Consider the following 19,257-nt stretch of genomic DNA (forward strand, 5'->3'; position numbering starts at 1 on the left):
TATAAATAGCATCTCCATAGATAAATATTACTAATAAAAAGTGTTTAATTCAAAAAATCCTTGGGAATTCTATTTTGGACATCAATTTAAAACACATAAGTATGAATTAATTTCAAAACTAAAAGTTAATTTTTCTTCATATAAAAATAATCCTGACCAACTCATATTTTTAGGTGTGAACAAATATTTTTTTGCATAATACCTGCATACATACATACATACCCATGGTCATTGATGTACATGTACATACTAATTTGCAAATGTGCACACATACACAAAAAGTGTGTTAAAAGAGGAAAATTCCCCAAATTGAAAGAATGGGAACCAATTCAGTTGGGAGAAAGAATTTAAATGTAAATGTATGATGTTATCTGTAATTCATTTAATAATGTTATATTAGATCGCCTAAAAACACAAGAGAGAAAGAAATTTACAGAAAAATAAAACAGGAGAGTACACATTATCTTTGCTTAGGACAAAAGTTATTGCAAATATAGACATATAGATATATTTTAACTGACAGCCCTAGGTACCTAAGAGTTCTGAAGTGTTACTTGAAAAATTTTCGAGACCATTACTACAGTGTTTGGTCTTGGAAAACTTGATGAGTTCTAAGAGAGTAGAAATTAAGACTCTTCTAATGCTTTCTAGGGGTTAATATGGTGATTCAAACAATTTGGGTAGGGCAGTTATACTACTCCAGTGAAACTATCAGAACAGCTGATAAAATAAATCCATGGTAATTTGCATTAATTCTATTCACAGAGAACAAAAGTATATTAATATAGTCAATGCAAATTACAGCGGATTTACGGCAAACACATCTTGTTGAACTGTCTGCCATCTTTGTTTTATGATATTTTAAAGGTTATTGATAAAGATGATAATATTAATATAATATATTTTTGTTGTGTATTTGACTTCAAATAACAATTTGAGTGAGAAAAAAAAAACAATACAGAACCAACATGGTGCATAATTTTAAAAGCTAGATTTATCAAGTATTGGGACAACCTGACAAGACTGCCATTAATGTTCTAACACTAGATATCAAAAGTCAAGATGGATTAAAAATATATGCTCTATTTCAACATGCTCTATTTCAATCACAATTACTGAAGTATTACTTATTTCAGTGAAGCCCTGTTGCCTGCATTGTGCCACATAGCAGACTAGATTACAGTGTTTCTTCTGGCTTTATGATATATGAATCCATTAATATCTGCAGAATTAAGCAGTTTTATATCTGGTAGTTGAAGATTTGCATGATGACATTAAAAAAAAATTTAAAAAGTAGGCAAAAAAGTTACCATATTTCAATGTAGAATTCTTTCTAATGAACTCTACATACGTAAAGCTAATAAAGAGAGTCTTCAGAAAGATGAAGCCTTCAGTGTACTTTTCTAGGATACTTTGATTCAGAAAATGGGAAATAATTAGTTAAGAAGCTTAATGGAACCAGTTGTTCTCAGTAGCAATTTGTCTTTATTGGTGGAGAATCAACATTCACAAAGCAATCTGTGTTATGATATATTCATAATCCTATCTTTATCATGAATAACCATTGTATCCAATTGCTTGTTTTTCATTGCATACTTATTTTTACATAAAATCCTTCTATACCCTTAAATCATCTTATTTATAAAAAAACCCAAACTTTCATACTTATTAAAGAAATTAACTATGAATTTATTATAAATTTCTTTTTACCCTAATAATGTTATATGTTAAAAGTACTGGAAGTGCAAAAACTAAGTGAAAAATAACATGCATCCAAATCTTGTGCAGTTTTTCTTCATTAATAAAGCCAGAGGACTTTCGTGCAATGAATCCTTGACAAAATAGAACTTCAATTTGTCTTCTTCAACTGGTATCTCATTTTTTTACTGAAGGTTCAAAGATATGATACAGAAACACTTTGCTACTATATGGCCCACAAGTGATAACAAATTTCAGTTGCATAAACATTTTATATTCTGTGTAAGGCTCAGTCAAGTTCCAAAATTAACACATTGCTGTAGCGAAATAATACAGCAAACAATCCTGTCACCATTGTTCCCCTTCTGATTAGAGTAGAGTGGGAAAGAGTGTTAGGCTGAATCTCTAGATCCTCACAGACAGGGAAATGTCAGAGACTTATGCTTTAAACTAGCAATGGTGCCTTTCCTTGCATAAGAAGTGGCAGAATAAGAGGCAACTCAAGACTTCCAATGAATTTTTTTCACATTGTCTCCACTTTATCTCCACAAAGCACTTGGGAATATCAGTGATCCAGAAGCTGCCATAAGGGAAAGGAAAAAGAGAAGGCTCTGAGATGTCCTTTACAGTCCAGACTCTGAAGCATGTACTGGCTCTGGCTTTCACAGCAGAGAGCGCTGTAGCATTGTCTGGGTATCATCAAACATCTTTAAGACACAGTCTGTGGACTTACCTCATCTATATGTTGATTAATCAACTGCTCTCTCCCACCATCTTTCAGATTCTCCAAACGTATTTTTGACAGACTTTATTCCCTCAAGCCAGTGTGATTCTCATTTAATATTTTTAAGTACCATTTTCCTCTTTTATATCTCCTTAGCCTTCAATTTCTATCACGTTTCCTTCTCTTCAGTCATTCTGCTAATTCTCATGGTTTTCCCACTTTCTCCTCTACTCACATTCTCTCTGTCTTTTTTTTTTCTATCAGATAAAAGAACAAAGCACCTGAAGTATGAATAACAGAAAAAATAAATAAAAAATACATAGTTTTCCCTATGTATGAGTAGTTGGTTTGTTGTGGTTTTTTTTTTATTTATTTTTTCTTTCTCTCTCCTGTAACTCATTCCCTTTTTACACCTCATCTTTATGTATGTTGAACATTGTTCAGAGCAAGGACCAGTCTTCTTTTTATGCCCGTGAAATATCTAGTACACTCATGAATAATAAAAATAGATAAATAAAATAATTATGTATGAATTGTTGTAATAACTAACTCATCAGATTGAATTATTCTCACTTAAATTTGGTTGTCTGTGTTTAGATGATTATGTGTGACTGCAGGCTTCCACTTCCATTATGTTCATTGGAGTTCTGGTCATACGGTCATTGGAATCTGGAGAGATGTTCAGCTCATCTGAAAATAGACTCTAACATTTGATCAACCAAATATTTATTCAGCCCTAAATTCCAGACATGAAACTGATCAAGTCTCCAATGACTATAATCGGAGCTTAGATATCTACCTCAAATATTTCCATCTATACTGTAGATACCTAAAGTTATGTAAGATGAATATTAATTTTCATATTTTTGTTGAAACGTAAGACAAGACACTTCAATACCCTGTGCTTTGAAATCTCTATCTATAAAAAAATTATGTGCATAAAATATGTATATATACTCATATATAAAAACACAAACATATAAAATCATAGTAATCTGTAAAATCAAATTAAATTAGATATTTTTTGTGAAATGTGAACTCTCTGAATATAAAGTGCTAGATAAGAGTTAGATGTTGCTATCACCAAAATTATTATTCACACATTCTTTAAAATTTGTGGCATTTTTCCCCAGAAGTATCATCAGGAATTAAATACTGCAACTATATGTCTCAGTCCACACTGAAGGTAAACACAAAGTCCAGGAAAAAAACATCATATAAAGTCTTGAAGCATTAGAATTTTCTTTTTACAGACAGAAGAAAAGATGCAAATGCAAACAATAATTTCAAGAATGTAATTGCAAAACTCTGATAGCTTATTGTTTCCTCAACTAAAAATAATACTTCATGCAAGTATTTTTCTCTTGGAATTTTTGTAGCAGTGTTTTGGGTTTTTTTGAACATTACTGAAAGTTAAAAACTATTAGCATTACATAGTAGGCAGACAGAGAAATTTACAGCATTGAGGGTTTTAAAGACTAATTTGTCACATTCTTGAAGAGTTTTCTGAAAGAAAGTCTGAGTAGAATGACAATTAGTAACTTTAAAAAATTCACTTTTCTAGTTATAAATTTGTGATTTCAACATACTATCTGGTACAAATTTGAAAAGGGATGATGCCAATCCCTTTTCCAGCAGTAATAAGAAAAAGATTTTTCCATCTGTTTGTATACTGCCCATTTATGTGTTATGTGATCTGGAGGGTGTATTTTATAATTATGAGTGTTGACGTCTACCATCAGTTGATTGGTATTACAAACAACCGTTGTTATTCCCATAAACAGTCATGACTAAATAAAACAAAATCTTGCTTTTTTACTTTTTTAACTTTCCACAGAAATGTGCTGGTCTCATAGCATCTGAAGTTCACAGACTTAGAAAACTTTTTTTTTATCCCCAAGTTGTATTGACTTTGTATAGGATGAGAACAAGGCATTAAATCATCTACTTCTTCATTAACAAAAGCTGCTTCTCCACCTAAAACAGTCTTGCAGGCCAAGCAAGCAAGACAGATAAGCAAGTCTGGATGGCCATAATATTCAGCATGGCTTGTTGTAGAAAAACATATTCTTTTTTGGACAGTATGGGCGGCATTAAGGATCTGAAGAAGAAGCTAAAGGATAAGGAATTCAATTCAGACTTATGATCCCTATAGTTCTAGAGAGTTTCTTTTCAGACTTTTTAAACAAAACTTCAACCAGAGTCACTTCCAGGTTACTCTGGTTAGCTTCTGTAACAAAGTGCTGTTTTGGTAGTTAAATACATAGGCAGCAGACATGCCATAGGCCTTCCAGCTTTGGACTGTATTCTGCAGGATTGTAGATGAACACAGCTGACCTTGGTTCAGTAATTTTTCTGACAGATGGTGTGCTCATCTCACATTTCCCATTGGCTTTGCTTTTCTGGCAAAGACCCCTTCAAAATAATCTCCAAAACTGCTTCTTCCACAAGTTTAAAGGCCTACCAGTTCCTAAATGTGGAGTTCAGCATCAATTTCGTGTTCTGTCCAAAGAAGGAGGTGCAGTGTAATCAGATAAAATATCTCAATTCTTCTTCTGGAAGAGTTATGTCCTCCTCATTAGACTATTTTAATAATAAAGAAATGTCTTACAGACCAGACAGTGACTGCATTTTCTTTTCTTACAGTGGCAGAATAAACTGCTGGTAATAGACAACAAATATTAGGTATATGAGTGAATATTTTTAATTACTCTGTAAAATTGGATAACTGTGTTTTATGATAGTTTTACTGAGGTGTTTTCTGTCTTAGAATATATTGTTTTAATTCAGCATCTGAAAATGCAATCAGAAAACAAAAGAAAAGAAAGCTATGGAAAGTTACTTCTCTGCAAATACTTAATAGCTATTAAACAAACATGCCAGAAGACACGGTTACCTATTGTATACCTAATGTGAGTTCCCTGACATGCTTCTAGTCATGTAGATCTGGCTGTTAGAGATGTGCAAGCTCAGGATTATCTCACTATGAACCTGTATATCTTTATACAACCACTTATGTCATTCCTCAGAGTAATCAGTTCCTCATTAGAGTCCCACACATCAGGTATATGGGAATGAAAGAATAGTCATTGGATCTATATGGGCAAAAGCTTCTTTAAAAAGTTGTGGTAAAGAAAACAATCATTTCATATTCTTCATTACTCAGTGGCAACTGCCAAAGACTCTCTAGAGGTGCAGGAAAATTTTGTCAAATTAGGCATTTATTTTAGAAGCTGCCATAATGGAGTATGGATCATTGTGTCTGAAAGCATTCCAAATGTCTGTTCCTAAGCATACCTGGAAGAGAAACCCTTCACAAGCATGCTTCAGGGTTTGGCTGAGTCTTGGAATATTTCCTAGCCTCTGAAGATGTAGATAACTTGTTCAACTCGTAAGAATAACAATATAGTTTAAAACATACTTTGGAATTCTCTAGGAAGAAACAGTATGTCTCCAAATATCACAAAGTCAACATCTACATGGCAAACTGTAGTTCTGTTAAAAAGTTAGCTTTGGTACCAGAAAAGGTATAATCATTTCTCTAGGCTACAAGCTGTATTAATTAGTCTAAGATACTGTGACTGCACTTCTTGCAGAACCTAGGCAACCACAGTACCTGTGTGACACACCACTCTGTAATATGGAAATACTATGTCACTTTTGTTAAACAAATGATGTAGTCTGCCTATAAATCTGTCCTTATGAAATATGGTGAATGTAGGTTTAGCTATTATGACAAATATAGTTTACGTTGTGCAGTGATACAATAGTCACACAAACAAAAAACGTCACAAATGGAAAGGTTGAATAGCAAACACATTCAAACTTGTATTCCATGAATAGCAAAAAAGACTAGATATAGATGTCAGGAAGGAGCTTCTGAATGATCATAGTGGAGATGCAAACTTTTAGAAGCACTGAAACAATATGGGGAAAATGAGGAAAAAACCAATGATCTCTGGCAGATCAGTGAGATACCTCTATAGCTGCTGGAAGTGCTCTGATTAAAATAATAGTCACACTTTTTTCACCAAAAAATATCAGAGACATGAAGGGTGCCATCATAAAAAATGCTTCCATATTAAAAGTGCTTTCCCTGAAGCAAGAGAATAGGTGAGGTAGTGACTGTGGGCTATTGTGGTCTCCCTTGTCAGTCCTTGAGCAGTAAATGGACTTTATCACTTCACAGTGACCCACTGCTACTAAAAGAACTTCTGTTAAGCATATCTAAATCTGGCAACAGGCAAAGCTGAAGGATTATGAACTGCTGTGTTGTTCACCAAGTATGAAAAAATAGAAAATTTATTGTGATATGGGTGTCTCAATACATGGACAGTCAACGTTGTTAGCCAAGTGTCAAGAGTGAATTAGGGTGAGAAATACAGGTAAAAGGGATTCTCATTCAGAATTGTAACTGATGGATGAACATTGCGGCAGTCATGGTCAAACATAGTCAGAAGTGAAGAATAACTGCTAAAATTAAAAAAATATATATTTTTTCTTTAAGAAGTCTATCTGTCAGGATATTTGCCTAAATAGACCTTTAGTCAGATGCAATATAGCGAATCTTATGATCTTTTCCAAAAGTATTCCAAATATAGATACACAGTGGTATAAAGAAGTGTCCTTGCCTAAGAAATTCTTTGGTTATAAGATCCACTGATCAACTTTTGCTTTGTAGCTGCAAAGAAGCCACTCAAATGTTATTCATACTTCATAGGAACTGCAGACCTGTTAACAGTAGTTAACAATACTGTCTACCACAGAACATTGAAGTCTTCTGAGAAATGCATAATGGAAAGGTGGACTTACTATTATCATGTCCTATGATAAAAATTTCTACTCCAAACTGACTACCAAGATTTCCCTGACCTGGAAGAATCAGGAAGCCAAGCAGCGACCCAACTATATTCTACAAAACAGCATGTTAAAAACAGATCCCCAGAAATTCTGAAAATATTAAATGATAACTTCTAGTAGTTTTCAGAGGACTTAAAGCAGATGCTTGAAGGGTCCCAGTGTAATCACTGGGGTTACCAGACTCATCAGAAGAAAATGTATTGCCACTATGAGTTCTGACAACTAAAATATGTAGCTTAAGGCAACCTCAAATGAACTGAATATCAATTAACTTCAGATTGAAAATTAAAATCAAACAGAACCATGGCCTCTTCTCAGGAAAAACCACTCTTACAAAAAAAACAAAACAAAAACAAATCACCAACTGACCTCCAAAAACCAAATTGAATACTTCTTGGTTTTTAGCAAGAAGGTACTGGCTGTTACAGCTTTTATTGATGATAATTATAGATAACAATTTAAAGTCCTTTTCTTATAAATCTGAGTACAATTTTCAAATAATTAAACAAGATGTTTTCCATAGTTTAAAAACAAAACAACAAAAAAAACCCACTCTTGCATTTTGCAAGATCTTGCTGACTCTTATCCTTAAAGGACTAACATGCTAACACTAACACTTCTGAAAATTATATGCAAGGGAACATTAGGATTTATGTCAAGTTTAAGTTTTTTCAGTCGGGTTTTACTTGTTATTTTCAAAGTTTCACTTGGTGCTGTGAGCAAAAAAGCCATTATATATTCTCATCAGCTTCAGTGAGATGACATGATCAAGAAATTCAGTTGCTCTATCTTCATCTATTGGCAAGATGGTACAGTCATGGTACATCATTATGCTGCCTACCATTAAGTTTTCCATTATAAGACAGATTTCAGTTGCTTAGAGCTTTGCCAAAATTCATCTGTTTGGATCAAAATTTGTCTTGCTGAGTTTTTGCTTGAGCACCAATTGTCTAGGAGAGTTCCTATGAAAATGACATGGTCATTTCCAAGAATTAGATTAATAAGTGTGTGTGTGTGTGTGTGTGTGCGTGCACATATTTGTGAGCATGTTTATGTGCATGCATACTGAGACAGAAAGAGCGATTGTTCACCTTAAAGTCTAATATCCTGGTTCCAGCTATTGTGCTTAGTTTTCTTGCAGAGCAGTCCCAGCAAAAGGTGCATAGACTATGATATAAACTGGCAAAGCATAATTTTCGATAATATTGATGCTGTGGTGCTTGGCACCAGACTATCTTCTGTGTTCTCTGTGTTCTATTGTCAATGTTCAAATAACATAGGAAAGAAAACATTTTGTTTTTTAATATACAAAGAGTGCAAGATGCTAATCTTGGGGAGCTGAGTCTCCAGAGACAGGAGATCACTGCAAATACCTGTGTAAAACAATTGAGACTAAGAGATGGGGTGGAGGCAGTATAGTAAACTGCCATAGCAGTGACTGGTTCAGAGGAACAATAGAATAACAGCCTAAAATTATCAGTTACAGTGTCTTTGCAGGAGAAGTCTTTGTACCTATTTCAGTCCTGGCAATGATCTGGGTGTTTTAATATGATTCTAGTAGTGGGATTTTCGTGATGCAATGTCTCCGGTTTTTGTTTCCTTTTTTGGGGGGAGGGAAGTAAGGAAATTACATAAAATTACTTTAAAACTATTATTATTGCAAAGTCAAACATTCAGAAGTCATAATACATCAGAATTAAAGATGCCAGGCAATCTTAATTTCTGCCCCATATATGTATTCATATTTGCTTGGTTAGTAGCTATTCATTACCACTTGTTATTACCACTTCCTTAAAACGTGCAACTTATTGATGGCTGGGCTCACTTAAGGAGAAAATAAACCAGTACTTTGGTTTATCATCATCGATATTATCCTCATTCTTGTCTGCATGTTCATAGTACAATATTCAAGTGTTGATCTGAATACAAAATTATTCATTATCTCATAAGCTTCTCTGTGAGAGTTTCCAAACCTTCAAATTAATTCACACATAATTTATTTTAAATCCCCTGATCATTCACACTGCACACATTAGTTTGCTCCAAAACAACAACTTGGAGCAAACTTCTAGTCCATTCAGTGGCAAAACACGGAACACAAGGAGAATTTACATCCAAGTCTGCATCCTACAGACAATGTCAATATGAGCCAGTTCATACAATCTGAATTCAGAAACAGGGCTCTGACACAAATAAAAAGAAAGTACAGATATAGCCATTGACTGTCAGCACTATTGTATCCTAGTGTTTCATAAATTTCAGCATCCTGTAAGATGAGAAGATAGTTTTATTAACATTTTACAGGTAGAGCATTGAAGCAAACAGAGATTTGAGGGCATGGAGTAACAGAAAGCGAATAAGGAGGCTCACATAAAGCAAAAGCACAATGGGAAATCTCATTCTTCCCAGTCATCACTACACTCACTTGGGATACATGAGTACCTGGCTTAATTTCTCTTTCATTTTGAAATAATTTAAATCTAAATTGTTCCATATTATTATAAGATGGATTGCTTTCTCAGTCTTTTTTCAAAGAGTATTCCACTTTGGATGGCCAATTTTAACATTTATCAAATCAAAGAGAGACAGAAAAACTCGTATTTGCTCAGGGACTGTTGTCCTCCCCTGAAGCAGGGATGACATTGGCTCAAATCCCCTGACAGACAAGTAGCAGAACTGAACCCTGTTTTCTCACATCTTGTGTTAATATTTCTTAAGGCCTTTACTTAAAGATCTTCAAGTGTTCAAAGCAAATTATCACTGTCTTCAGTTTTATCTGGGAAAGCTCAGACTGCTTCAAATCAGATGACAGAAACTAAGACTGAGTATTCAAAAAAAGTTTAGATGAGGTAATTTGCCTGACTTCTATGGGAGACACCAAGAAAATACCTAGCTGTCCAGCTCAGTATTTAACTGTCTTCCTCAGGCAACCATTTTTTTCTTATACAAACTATACAACTTCCTACTTCAACAACACAGGAGGAAAGAGTCCTACTGACAACAACCTACATCACTATACATCCTTGACTGAGTCCTTGATCACTACCTTTCTCAAACTGCTATAGCAAGGACTCAGGTAAATCATAGCAGGTTGATGTACAAATAAGACACTGACATAAAGTAAAACAAAGACTGCTGATCTGAAATGGCAAAGGTCTTTTTTTTTTGATTTAGTAATCAAGAAGAGTGAAGAGAAAAGATTAACTTAAGAAAAAAATACCTTTAGCTATACAACAGTTTGACTGTGGAAAATTTTAGAAGTTAAAAAAAAAAACAAAACAAAACCTAGGCTACTTGACAGTTTGTATGAATCACACCCACAGAACCACAGGCTTAAAAACTTTGTCAGTATTCTTAAGGCAGTCATAACTTATTTTCTTTTCTTCATGTGCTGCATCTTTTAAATATATGCTTCACTTCTTTGTCATTTGGCTCTGTGCCATGTTGGGTTTGCTCCCTGCAGTTAATTAGAGGTGACTATGATTTGATTAATCTCAAACATGTGTTATATATGCACAATATGGAAAACTGCATTCTATATTTTTCTACTGAAAACATGCTTGAATGTAATGGAAATAAGCCAAACTTTTTTAATGACTCAGGGCCTAATCTTATCACAATGAACAATATGGATATGATCAAAATTAGACATTCTAGTCCATTTGAAGTGTTAAAAGTTCACAGAAGTATGCACTAATCATGTACAGTATTTCTCAATATAATACAAACAGGATTTCAAATACACGAATGCATACTATCTGAGCATCATTGCTATGTGTAAGTCTTAAATTCTCCACCTTTCTTTCTATTTCCACAAAGTGTTGTCTCAGCCTGACAATTTTCCTTTGTCCCACATTTTTGGCATCGTTCCTGTTTTAACTTTTTTGAAGATACTACCCACATTTTTCAGACTTAAGGAGCTAGCAGTCTACAATGACTATAACACATTTCCACTCTTTTTTATATAGCTCTTGGTCTTGAAAGGTCTTTAAGAACTAAAGTACCACTATAATCATGTAAATAAGCTCATTCATTATAACAGAATTATTCATATGCTTAAACAAAAGTTTCAAATTAATAATCATGCATGTTATATGAGGAAAGTTCCTTATATAAGGAAAATTAAGCATATCGTTAAATGCTTTCTGGGTTTATAAGCATGTTAAAGATCAGTCCTAGACAGAAAAGTTATGAATACTTTATGCCAGATTAATGTAAGTGCCTACGCACTTTCATGCAAATGGAAGTATGGTGAGTATTAACAAAAGTTCCGTAAAAGATTTCCTCAGGCCATTCAAAAGAGATTATTCTAAATAAGTTAAATCTAACAATTTTAATTTAAAAAAATGACAATTATTTAATTTGCTGACTCTTATTTTTGATGTAGAACTTTGTTGTTATTAATACAATTATTTTTATACAGCCTCCAGTGTTAATTGAAATATAATTCTAATTAATTTTTCCTACAGCTCTACACAAATCAATAACTGTAAGCATCCCAAAGGAAAAGCATGCTGTATAGACCCTCCAAGTTCCTAATGAATGCAAATAAGCTGACCTTTCTCTGACAACTATGAATATTATTTCACAATTTTACCATTGAAATTGCTGTAATCAGCAATTCATACTGCATATATGGAGCCAATACTAGCTGAAAATAACTATGCATTACAAGAAAGCATGTTATATAGTTACTATAGTGAACAAACTTTATGCTTTTGGGACTCATTCCTCTAATATATGTTGCTGAATAACACCCTCAAAGAATATATGAATGCTTTCTTATTTATCAGAAAAAAATATACTAGTTTGTATAACTTCGGTTTTAATTCTTCTACTTTTTATTGTTTAAAAACAATAAATAACAAAAATACAAATACCTTCAAACCTGGAATTATTATTTTTGACAGTAACTCCTTTTTTTATAAATTAAGGCAAGGAACCTGAAATTGAAAGAAGATTACATTCAAAAATAAAAAAAGCAGGATTCTGCTTTTTAAAAGATGCAATACAGCTACAGAAATACAGTATTTCTCATGCAATGATATAATAAAACTGTGAATGAATACAACAGATATGAAACAATGAGCTACTTTCACATAAATGCTCTTCAAATAGTGCCAGAAAAAATAAAGTATAAATGAAAGCTAGAGTACACTTTTAATATCATCTCTATAACGAAAGAGGAATTGAAATTCTGAGCACTTGCAATAGATCATTCTAGTTTCTACAAAACTATGAAAATGTTATTTAGTACAGGTTTGCAGGAATAATACTTACACTAAACATACTAATTACAGATGCATGTTGAAGTCAGAAAAAGTACTAGGATCCAAAAAGAGATACACTAAAACTTCCTGTTTTAGCCCTTCTCTTCAACATATCTTCTTGAAATACTTAAGGTTGGAAAGTTTCATCATCAACTGAATACTATATTAATTAATATATTAGAAAGTCTCATTGTTTTGCAGACAGAAGTTACTGAATTCCTATAAGTAATTTCCCGAATATTATTAGTTCCTTTTGTCTTATTTTCATGTTTTACAATAACTAAATATCTCATTTAATAAGCTTTCAGTGCTCAAAGAACATAACAGAATTTCAACTAATGTCATGTTCGTATAATACACATGATATTTTAAAAGAATAGTCCATTCTTGATGACATTTCTTCAAAATCTGTACGCTCATACTTGCAATTCTTTCATGTTCACAGTGATTCCCTGCTACGTCTCACTCATTATTGATCTTCAAGGCATTTCTCCCGATCCTTTTTCCGGTGTGGTCACTGAACAGCATAAAAGTTCAATAGGAAGATCAGCTGCTCATCCACTTTTTGCTAAAGCAATTTGTATTATGGATTTATTTTAGCAGTCTACAGTGGCAGTTGCTGTTTTTACTATTTAAATGCTTTGATTATCTGACCTTGCTTACTTTATCTTTTTAAGAGCTGTGCATGGGCTTTAAAGTTGATCAATAAATGGGGATTCCTCCACCACATTATGTTGAAATCAATCCTGATTCAGACTATTTGTATTTTACTCTTATGAGTCAATCTGTCTTTCTTAATTTTATATTCTCTTTTCTTAAATAATTTTTCCTGCCACTGCAAATGCTTACTGTCAGGTAGATTTCCATTACAATCAGTTCAGCTTTTCTCAATAGTAACTATGGTGTCTGGGAAGACACAAATGTTTTCAGGATAACATGATGACCAGGACAGTCTTCCCATACATTATAGTTATTATTTTACCAAAATATTTAATTTTTTTGTCAGAAGTACTGTGACGTGATAAATATAAATTTTCACTTACTTCTGATCTTCATTTTGCTAGTTATATTCATAAAACTATGGGTTCATGTAGCTTTATACAGCCATTTAGAAACAGATAAAACAATGGAGCCACCTGGTCTTCAGCTATGTCATGGTAAACCTTAAAATAGTCCAATGCAATTGAAGATTTAAAACTAGTCCTGAATTTGTGCAGTGTCAATAACTGCACTCTCTGAGAGACATCTCCCTCTTAGGTGACACCTTATTTATTTTACTTAGATAAACATTTTTAATTGTTTGAGTTTTTTAACACCTTAAAAATTGTAAAGTTTTTCTTGCTAAATCCACAATGAAAATCTTATAACAGCAGTAAGAGGCCTTAACATGGATATTTCAAAATAGAAAAGGAAAAGGTAACTAAATATAAAATCTAACAATAAAGTTAACATACTATTCATCTAGTCCTGAGGATTTCGTGGATTATCTACACAGAGCATATAAACTACTGAACTACAACTTTTGACCTCATCTGAATATGCCCACAAAGGTTCAGAAAAGGGAAATCCTTTTTCCCCCCTCTTTAACTAAATCACAAAAGAAAACATTTTGGGGGATTTCCACTCTGAGTTAGAATACAAACAATGGAGTCAGTCACTTCATGTATTTCCTGTAATGTTTAAATCATAATTCAGAAGTTCTATAAGAAAGCTCCATAGCTATAAAATAAAATAACGAACAATACTTAATATTAATACAATTGTCATCTTCTATCTTGCAAACATGTGAACAGCTTTTCACAATTTCATAGTATAATTGGCTTCACGAGACTACTGACATTCATAAATGTCTGCAAGACTGTGGCCTAAAATGGCATTAAAATGCAAGGCTATTTTGCTCAACTTACTAGATAAAAAAAATATTTTTTTCCTTTCATAAAAGAAAACTTACCTACTCTTCAATTTATCTTGTTCTTCAACTGATTGAGAGTATTTCTGCCTGAAGCTTATTCCAGGTCCAGTGGACACTGGGGCCTTGACAACCTCTTATTGTCTCTCTTCCTTTGATGCTATTATCCTTACCTTAAATTTCTCTACACTTTTTCTGAATCTTTAAGAGAAAACAGGAATTATTGCATACTAGGCTAGAACATGGCATACAAGATGAACCTTTTATAATGACCGGGAGTATTTCTGCCTCAGTTGTAGTTACATACAGTGCACACAGTGCTTTCTCTGATGAGGGAGGGAGGACAAAAGCAGACATGACACAAGTATCTTAAATATTTATATACTTATGAGATATTAATATTAAAATAACTTAAGAAAAATTAATGTGATGAAAGAGGTTTAATTCATATTAGATCCAGTGATGATGCTGGTGAATATTCAATCTATTTTGTGTAAATTACTATTAAACTTATGTTACAAGTGTGGTCAAAATGAAAGTTAACATGTAAAGTAGATAATAAAAAACATTCATTATATGATGAGAAACAGATTAAGATTTTAACTGCAAGTGTATTAAAGTAATTGTGTATGTGTATGAAAGGGAAATGGCTTAGGCATCTAATGTAGAATGTATCCCACACTTAAAAATAATCAGCAAATATGCAATAATTCTGTACATGGAACGCAATACCATATATTTTCTGGAAATTATTAGTTTAAGAAGTTCAAAATAATAATCTCTAAGATTTTCTTGTCTGAGACTTCAGTATATATACATACACATTTATAAAATAATTGCTAAATAATTGCATTGAAATCCTGGCCTCTCAGTATTTTTACAGGTAACTTTAGTTAATGCAGAATATCACTCCTGAAAAATAAATCATTTTTTATTAAGAATTCACTTCAGATTTTCAGTGTAACAGTTTCTTCATTCTCTTTTAAAACTCCACTAATTATACAAACATCTGTTTCATTATGGGTCAAATTACTTTAAGCACTTCTGGAGTTTTTGGGTGTGGGGAGGGGTGGTTGCTGTTGCCAAAGTCTTAGGCACTTAAAAAATAAAAATACAAAGAAGGATAAAAATTACTAGCAACTATTACACAATAGCTTCTAGTACATGGTGGGAGGAGGGTTCAGCTTATTATGTAATGCTTATTAACATTATTTCTGAAGATTTTTCATTTCATTGTGACAGCAGAGGGGAAATTTAGAAGAATTCACTGTGCCAAATATTATGCATTTCTGCAGAGCACAGCTTAAAAGAGACAAGTCCATACTGTTTCCCTCAAGTGGATAAATGTTAAGAGAGAAGAATCCAAGTTTCATGATGCAGCAGCACAAAGCTGGGAAGTGAAAATTATGTTGCAGCAGAGTCTTGAAAATATGACTGTAAAAGTTAATCAATAAAATGTCTATTCCTGTCTATTCACTAGAGGCCCCAGCTGCATAGCTTCACACAATCGATACTACAAATTATTACGATTTCCAGGTTCCCACTGGACATTCCAAACAAATCTTTCAAGTGTAACAGGCTGATATGGGGTGTGTGTGTGGGGGTACTTTAGGTTTATTTCATTCAGAATAAATATAAACAAAAGCTTTTGACTTCTTAAAACTTTCAGCTGTTTTTCTCTGAAACACATGTATTCTGGGCATCCAATGAAATTAGCAGAAAATATTTTTACTGTTCCTTATTTTTAGTCTGGTAAACTAATGAAAATAATGGACCTTTTATTATTTTTAAATCCTATTCAATCATTTCCTTTTTTTACCACTTCCAGGAAAAATAACTTTTAATGCATGTTTTTACAACAAGGAAATAAGAGCATACAGAAATGGACTTTTCCCCTCAAAGGCCCCACAACAGCTATAGCAGAATATTAGCTCTCTGTGTAGTTTTAATGCTCCAATTTATGCTGCACTGCATTTTTCTTCCTATGGTCCTATGCTCTCGCCTTGATATCGGCTACTTTTGCCATATTCACTAAGTAGGAAGGTAGATAAACTCCAGGACTGCCTGACTTTGAGTAAGTCAGCACCAAAGGGATGCTACTTTACAACACATGCAGTACCCTTCATAGAGGTTGAACATAACCTCTATGACATCCCCGATCCCAGAAGACCCAGGGGAAAGAGATCCGTTGTTCTTTCTGTCTCCCAAGGAACAGAACATAGCAGAAACTGACTTGAACAACATGGTTGTTTTTCAGGTATACAATAACATTTTCTTTTAAAGGGGGACTTCAAAATACAAAATCTCTGAATTTTTGTTGTTTAGTTTTTAACTTTATTAGCTTGACTTTGTTATAACTATTGTTTTAAATGTAGTTTTAATTCTTCCAGATTCAACAAATACTTCTCTGACTATACTCCTGCCAGAATGAGTCACAGTACTTTTTAAAAGCAAAGATGTCACAAATATAAGGTTGAAATTTAACCTAAGAGTTGAGAAAAAACCTACTCTGATAATCTATAGAGCTAACAAAAGAGTATTCTAAACCAAAGCTTTTTATGCTCATGTACCAATGTAACAAACTTCTAAACTCTGAACTAATATAGAAAACAGGACAGAAAAAGGTAGCTTAGTTAATAATTAATGTTAACAGATTTGGTTCAAGTTTTGATTTGTTCACAGAATGTACAATATAAAATTGTAATAAAGTTTCCCCAAAGGTCTTCTAGTGATTATAATTTGGCCTTCTATTTCAACATGCGTAAAACTCATTTCACTCAACTGTTGAGAAATTCCTGCTCTCTCAGAAGTTGTGTTTCTCCACACAGTCGATCAGATACAGCTGGGAGTTTCAATCCCCTCCTTCTACTGATATCTCAACTAAGTTACTCACAACCAGTAGTCCCAGAAGTTTGTAACCTTTTTACCCTCAAAGAAGTATCTACACAGATTGGCATAACATGGGGTTTTGGCAACTGAGAGGAATCTCTTGAAAATGGTTAAGAAAACCTATTGTGGCAAAAGATTCAAGTTAGGTTAGGAAAGCAAATCAGTGACACTACTCTCCCTAGAGGAGTACTAGTAATGTCTTTAGAGAAATAACTACAGGTTGAAAACCACCAAGCTATTTTATTTAGAGAAATGAAGTCACATTACTGAACACAATGTTTTTCCCGTGGAGCTTTTCCCAGTCTTCAGCAGATAAATTAACTTAAAACATTTGAACTACAGAAAGGTTGAAGTTCGAGTGTAAAAGTCACTTACACTGAGCATACAAATTATAACATTATCATATTTTGATTTTAGAAGCATGAAGTTTATTGCCTCTAAACTTAACAAACCTGCTTTCAGAGGAGATTTGTTGATACAGTCTTTGATGCTTGCCACAAATCTGAGATAAACATTTAGCTGTAAATGTTCAGTCCATCACCAAGTGAACAGACTTCTTTTTTGCAGCCAAGCTATCTTGTATGAAGTATTCATCCATGTTCTGTGACATTACAAAACAGCTTGAGATTTTGACTGTATATTTAATGATTTAGTAAAATAACTTGTGAGAGATTAACTGTTTACATACGATAAGGCAAAAAGAATCAACCGAAGTGAGTCATTTCTACCATACTCTAAATCTAAAAAATAGGAATAATGAATCAGTTTGTGGCTCAATATAAAAATACACTAAAAGTTTGCTAATTTATGAAAAAAACATAGTTGCTGAAGATTAGCACTTTTTAATTAAATTTGCAGAGTTAATATTTAATCAAATAGACACTAAATTGGTCTCATAAGAACAGAGGTACTTTTATCAGTGTAAACTTTTCTAAAGTACAGTATGCATTTTTTCTACTAGTTTATGTTAGCAACCTCATATGTGCCTTGCTGTTGTGGCTAAAAGTTCAAACACCAAATTTCCTTTAATTTGGCAGTGTCTTGCTTAGAAGCAGCCCCTTTAACAAAAAAAAAAAAGACAATAAGACACATATGTAACCTTTGGTCTCTAAAAAGAGGAAGATGAGAATACCATTAATATATAGGCAATAAATAAATTCCATATATTATTTTACTTCAACGCTAGAGAACCTTTTTAATTTCTAAAGTAAAATAGATCACTAATAATAGTATTTCTCCAAAATCCAAAATTTTTAAGTGCTCAAATATTTTACAGTGTACAATAATCAATCATTTAGATTTAATAGTTTATTCATTAGAGTTATAGAACACATTTACACTATATCTCACCTGAGATAAATATTTAATACAATACATATCAAAAGGATCTACTGTTAACTTTAATGTCTTCTGTTTCTCAAATACTAAAAAAGCAGTAACTCACTTGTAATCACTAATTTCTTCTTCAGAAGCTATAATACGTTCTCTCAGGGTCTTCAGCTGTGTCTGTGATTTTCTACTGTTCTGTTCTTGGCGAACTGTTTCTGCTATTTGCTCACTTAGCTGCTCTTGAGCTGCTTTCAAGCTGGATTCCATTAGAGGAAGTTTTTCATCTTGACTGGCAAGTTCTTGGGCTGAAAGATAAAAAAAGCATTACATTTTAAACCCAAGCCGAGTGATATTTTTGTTTTAAATGTAATGCAAGGCAACCCCCCTGTAAGAGCTAGACAACTACTATTTTCAGGAGAAGAGCTTCATTCAGTTCCCAAATCTTGACAGGAAAATATGCCACAAATATATTAATAGCTGTCTTAAGTCTCTTTCAACGTATTCTACTAAACTTAAAGAAACTTGGGTTCAATATTGTACGAACATTTAAACTGCTATTAAATCCTACTGTATATACA

The 19,257-nt window shown here is 33.1% G+C and overlaps 1 long non-coding RNA gene across 1 annotated transcript in view; it reads right to left on the reverse strand.

Moving 5' to 3' along the window:
- Nucleotides 1–18,964, reverse strand: part of LOC112988714 (uncharacterized) — a 30,268-nt gene extending 11,304 nt beyond the window's left edge. Inside the window, exon 1 of the long non-coding RNA XR_003260604.2 lies at nt 18,795–18,964. This is a non-coding gene — a long non-coding RNA (uncharacterized LOC112988714). The remainder of the gene's footprint in view (nt 1–18,794) is intronic.
- Nucleotides 18,965–19,257: the final 293 nt, after the last annotated feature.

This window comes from Dromaius novaehollandiae, chromosome 2 (assembly GCF_036370855.1).
Source record: "Dromaius novaehollandiae isolate bDroNov1 chromosome 2, bDroNov1.hap1, whole genome shotgun sequence".
Taxonomy (NCBI): domain Eukaryota; kingdom Metazoa; phylum Chordata; class Aves; order Casuariiformes; family Dromaiidae; genus Dromaius; species Dromaius novaehollandiae.